The sequence below is a fragment of the Camelus bactrianus genome, chromosome 7, assembly GCF_048773025.1.
Source record: "Camelus bactrianus isolate YW-2024 breed Bactrian camel chromosome 7, ASM4877302v1, whole genome shotgun sequence".
NCBI classification, from domain to species: Eukaryota; Metazoa; Chordata; class Mammalia; order Artiodactyla; family Camelidae; genus Camelus; species Camelus bactrianus.
The window spans coordinates 82262048-82268406 of NC_133545.1; positions in this window are offsets into that span (position 1 = coordinate 82262048).

The window sequence follows — 6359 nt, forward strand, 5'->3', positions numbered from 1 at the left end:
ATTTACGAAAGGGACTAGCAGTCTTCTCTCCAGGTTATTGTCCGAGGGATTAATTGAGATGATTAATATATGCAAAAGAGCTCCGGAAACCTAATGCACGTATGCAAATAGCGGTCCTCTGAGAACAGAAGGCAGTATTACCATGGAGCTGATTTTGCTGAGCTAAACCAAGAGAAATGGTGGGAGTTAGCAGAATAGGTAATGTATGGGCTGCCTTTTGTGGCCTCAAGCCAACTATTTTATACTCTTCCTAACTCAAACAGTACTTCGAAGAGGCATCTATTTGCAAAACGGGGCACAGATGGGGAGAGGAGTCAGTCAGCTTTTGACCTGTTATCAGGCCTCCCCCCACCGGGCCGCACAAGGATGTGGTGAGCTGGCCCCTCCTGTGACCATCCTATGGGATTCTTTCCCGGGAGCACCAGGGAGCTGAACTCCATCCTACGACGAACCAAAGGCAAATTTGCTTTTCTTGGCTGAGTCAGGTACTCAGACACTTTGTCTGACAGTTTTTACGACCTGGCCCCAGGGCTTTAGGTAGCCCTTCCTCCCTCCTGTTAGACTGAGCCTGTCTGCTGCCATCTTCACTGTTTGAATTTGTCTAGAAGGACATTCACACGGGAAATCTTTTTATTTTGTAAAGCAATCGGGTAACAATTTCAGAGATGGACAATAGTGGGCTTTGGGCAAATCTACCACTTTGTTTAAATCTTCAGGCAATATTGCTCTGGTCACTGACAGAGCAGTTAAGAAGACACGTTCTCCCAGAGGGATGTGCTGGCCCCACCTTTCAGAGTGGACCTTCATTCAGTCCACAAATTCCATGCCTTGGTGTGAGTGCTGGGAATATGATTGTGACTGAGACCAAGAGCATCTTAGCCACAGGGTGCTTCTGGATGATACGGAAAAGATAGACCTTAAACACATGTCAGTACAAATGCGTAATTAATGACCATTGTTACACATGCTCTCAATAGGGGTGCCAGATAACATCCAGGCCATCTCATTCAATCTAAATTTCAGATAAAGATTTGCAACTTGTTTAGACTAAAATGTTACGTGTTTGTCTGAAAATCCAATTTAACTCAGCGCCCTGTGTATTTAATTGCTCGATCTGGTGACCACAGGATGCTGGTCACAGGACTCTGTAAGAGCATGTTTACAGTGAGTCCTAACCTCATCTGACTTGTGGCGATGGTGAAGTGGAAAACTCAGGGGTTAGGTGTAAGAGAGCCCCTATCTGTTAACTCTAGTTAACGTTTCAAAGACAGAATCGCCCCTTCCACAGCTAAAGAAAGAACACGGACAAGCTTCAGATGACAAGCTCTCCTAGGTGGGAAGCTGATTTTTAAAGTTTAAAATTGCTCTACAGGGTGATTTATAGATTACACTATGGAAAGACTTTACGGGAAGTTTCCACGCAGAGTTGCAGAGCCCAGAGCAGGTGTAGGAAAGACCATGTTCCAAGAAATTCAGGAAATGCCCTCCCTGACCAATTATTGCAAATCCTCTGTTCACAGAGAAGTCCTTGAGAAAGGCAGAAATGCAGATGGATGCATACTGTTTTCTCCAGGCAAGATCGATAACTAAAAAAATAAAAATGAGAAACCCTGGTAACTTTAGCTTCCGTAGGAGAATTTCTGTTTCACAGCGTATTTCCTTTTCAGTCTGGAGTGCCCGGCCCCTCGGAGGCAGCTCTGAGGAAGGACAGTCTGAAATGCAGTGAAGGGTGATAGGGCAGGTTTGCTCGAGAGTTTTCTGTGTGGTCCCCTGACCATTCTCCTCTCTGTCTGGCAAGGTCTGGAACACATCCATCTTCTTGAACACATCCCCTTTTACTCAATCCTTTCTTCTTTTCTGCAGAACTCTCCGATCTCCAAAGACGTCTGCTTCTGTGGTTGTCTCTCCTGTGTTTTTTGCTCTCCCTTCCCCCTCGCTGGTAAACACACGAAATTGAAGTATTTGACACAATATTCTCATCGATCGAAGAAAGCAGCGTTATCTCCTCATAGCCTTAAAAAAAAAAAGAAAGCTGAAACTGTTCTATCAACGAAATCTAATGTGGCCTTTAGTTATTAGCTGTAGTTGAATTCTTTTCCTGTGAGTGGTCCTTAATAGAAAAATGTTCTTTTTTTTATTCTCATCATAGATAAAGTCTAAGACCTATACCGAGGGACTAAAAACAAGACTCTCAGATTATTATCTGCAAAGTTTCACTTTCACTTTCGGCCCTAAACATTTGTTCTTTCTTTCTTTTTTTCATATATATATATATATATGTATTTTTTATTGAGATAGAGTCAGTTTACAATGTGTCAATTGCTGGTGTACAGCACAATGTCATACATGGATATACATATATTCATTTTCATATTCTTCTTCACCATAAGCTACTACAAGATATCGAATGTATTTCCCTGTGTTGTACAGTATAAACTTGCTTATCTATTTTCTATATACCAGTCAGTATCTGCAAATCTCGAACTCCCAGTTTATCCCTTCCCACCCCCTTCCCCTCTGGCAACCACAAGTCTGTATTCTATGTCTGTGACTCTGTTCCTGTTTTACATATAAGTTCATTTGTCTTTTTTTTTTTTTTTTAGATTCCACATATGAGTGATATCATATGGTATTTTTCTTTTTATTCTTAGTATGACTGTGAGACCACTGATCGGGAAAGAACCCTATTTATGCAATATTCAATATAGCTTTCTTTAGCAATACCTTAAAGACTTATGTTAACTTGGATTTCTATAAAAAAAAAAGCGGTTGGGAAATACTATAGTTTATTCTGGGGAATGAATTATATGTAGTTTACTATGCCATTTACCTTTGTGCTGCGTGTATATATATATATATATATATATATATACACACACACATGTAAATGCATTTATGCATTTATATATGTAAGCATTTTATATTTATATATACATACATTTTATACTTATATATATTTTATATATGTGTATTTTTCTAGTTAAAAATAATTAACCTGTAAAACAAAGAGTGGTTCTATTGTTAATCAGGAATCCTTTCTCACTAAAGCACAAATGAAATCATTAGCCAGTTGGAGATTGGGAAATACCTCTGTCCCCCGAATCCTCTCTTTCTGTTGTTACCTGGCCCAGTGTCGTGTAATAATCCCTTCCCACTTTCCATATCTGACTATGGCCCATATTGTTCTGCTCAAGGAAACAGTTCTTGCCTTGTATCGTGTTGTCCTGGATCCATTTTTCCGAAGGACGATGGCACTCTCTGCCTCTACATCTGGCCACTTTGCAGCCCAGGTTCTTCATCCTTTCATCCGTTTTATCCCACCAAATTTGCTTCCCAATAACACCCCCTTTCCTTTAAGATAAACATAGTTGATTTCTGTTGCTTGCAATTAGAACCCAGACTGTCTCGCCTGCTTAAAATGGAGTCTGATTTGTTCTTCAAAAGAGGTGAACTTAGGAGACCAACCCTCTGCAGCATTTCCCTCTCTTATTTATTTTTTTTTTAATTTTAATTTTTTGTGGGGGAGGTAATTAGGTCTATTTATTTATTTTTACAGGCAGTACTAGGGAATTGAACCCAGGACCCCATGCATGCTAAGCATGTGCTCTACTAGCTTGAGCTATACCCTTCCCCTCCCTCTCTTATTTTTAATAGTTTGTTTCATTTTTTATTTTAATTCCACAAGTATTTCAAATGATCAGATATAGGAAAAGTTCTTTATCCCCACCCTCTTGCTCTCAGTTCTTCCCAGCAATGTGCTGGAACTGCGTGTTGAATTTTCAGGAATTGGCCGTGAGTGGATTGTTAACTACAGCCATCATCTGGGTGGGAACCGCAGTGGGAGTATTTACACCACAGAAATTGGTACATGGTCCACATCCGGTGTTTTGAGAGCTGGTGTCGTATTACGTGGTACCTGCTGGTCTCCATCTTTCTTTCTCACTTCCCCACAACTGCCCGTGTCGACACACAGCCCTGCTTTCTGATCATCCCCAGCACCAGAGCATCGGTGCTCACCGTGTGGTCTGTAAGCCCACTGAGGCTGCTGAGCACCGCACATGGCCTGTGAGGTCCTCACTTTTCCAAGGACACGTCTGTGAGGCAAGATTATCTTCAGATACATCAGCAAAAACAACGTCACAACAGATTGATGCAGAAGCACATGTGAGAATCCACCTGCCTTCTGTCAATCCAGGTGTAAAGAAACGAGCAAGATGGAAAACAACATCCGTCTCTCACTCAGTTTCATTTGTCCAGTTATCTTCCATAGAAATACATTATTTATGTGAAAATGTAACGGGCTTATCATTTTTGTCAATGAGTGAATAAACATTTACAATTTCCCAGTTTTAATTAGTACAGTAACTATCAATAGTTATAACTTACATAAACTCAAGCTCTTTGGGGTCCTCAATAATTTTTAAGCTTGTAAAGGGGACTGGAGACTAAGATGTTTGAAAAGTATTGCCATGCTGTCGGTGTAGTGGGGTCCCATCTTCCTGAGGCCAACTCTGAGAGTGGAGTCAGGACTAAAATTCTGCATCATGTTCTGGTGGACCTGGGATCACCAAGCGTCTTACATGGGTTGAAGGGACTTACAAAAGCCTTGCTCTCTGGCTGTCAGGGCATCTCTCTCCTGGGCTGGAACATTCTCACGGGGTGAGGTGGGGAGGCAGCAGTCTCTCTGAGAGGGTGCAGACCAGGTGCTCTGGGCCTATTGGCACTTTGTCTACGGGAGGATGATTTTCCAGGGTGTGTGAAAACGGCTAAGACCTGAAAAATCATGATTCATGCCAAATATGAACATATAAAAAGGAAAAGACCAAATCAAAATCCAAAAAAAAAAAAAAATTCTGAAAATTCAAGTCTTAAAGCTGTGTTCAAAATTGGGGCAAAAGACTTACAAGGGATGTTTTTCCATATGTTTACTATGGTGTAAGGTAGGGACTCTGCAACTAAGCAGACCTAAGGTTCCCTAAGGGTTTTTAGGTGTAAGGGGTTAAAAAAAAATGAACACAGAAAGCAAAGGACTCATCACACCTGCATGGCCAATGTTTGGGTCACACATATGTAGGTGCTTCAGTCTCCAGATGTCGCCTTTCCAACACTGATTCTCTTGCCATTTTCAAGTTTCTCCTTGATCTTCCTTGGACATTCTGGACACCTCCGACCTGTGGCCTTTCTACTTGCTATTTATTCTGCCTGGAATGCTCTTCCAGCCTTCCCACACTAAGCTCACTCAGATCTTGACCCAGATGCCTTCTCCATGAGTCCTGCCCCAGCCACACAACCTCAAACGGACTCTCCTTCCCAACACTCCTTATTTAATCCCTTTCCCCTCACTGTTTCTTGGTGACTCATCACCATGTGGGATATTATCAATTTTTTCCATTTATTTTACTTATCTTCCTCCCTTCCACTAGAATGTTCACCCCACAAGGGCAGAGATTTCTTGCATCTTTATTCACTGTTGCATCCTCAGTGCTTAAACATGTAATAGCTGTTCAACAGGTGTGCTGAATAAATGAATAACATCGCACCTTACTATTTCTTCTGGATGATGTGGTTCTGCTTTTCTTGGGTAAGCCTTGGGGGAAATGGAGATGACACAGTGAGAAGGTGCCACCTAGAGCACTCTGGTCCCCATACCACGCTGATGTCTCCAAGTTCCACAGTCAAGACGAGCTGGAAGGAGACGAGGGGTGCGAGGATGGGGAGGAGAGAAAGTCACTCCACCTTAGAGAACACTGCAGGTGATTCTTCTTCCTGAGCTGACCTTCAGTGTATCCACGAGGCCAGAGAAAGTGTGGGTCTAGGAGGGGCTCCTGGTGACAAATGCTTGTCAGCCCCGCAGATGCTGATGGTGGAATATCTTCATAGCCCTTGTGGAAGGAGGATGGGGAGATAACGTCTACACGTCCCTGTTTAGGGGCAGCAACAGACTTTGTCTTAGAGAAATTTGACCCTTAAAGGTGCTCTCTAGAAAGACATGGCCTGGCATTCTTTTTAGAGATGCATTGACAGATATCAGTCCTGCTCCACGCTTAGCTGGCTGTTCAGTAACCGAGCAGGACCCTGTGGAACCCTCCAGGGTCAGACCCCGCCCCCATATCCTCTGCTGCAGCTTTTCTCTGAAGTACCCAGATCACAGTATCTCATGTATATTTCCTGAGTTTTTCTGATGCTAAAAACCATGGCCAAAGGGAAGAAATTAACTACTTGATGATAGAGAGCACTCAGCCCCCAGACCTTCTGACGCCTGGGGGTTGATGGTATTGACCGCCTGTTACCTCCACGTCAACCAATCAGAGGATTGTGCATGAGCTGATCACATATCCTGCAACCCTCTGCTTCATCTG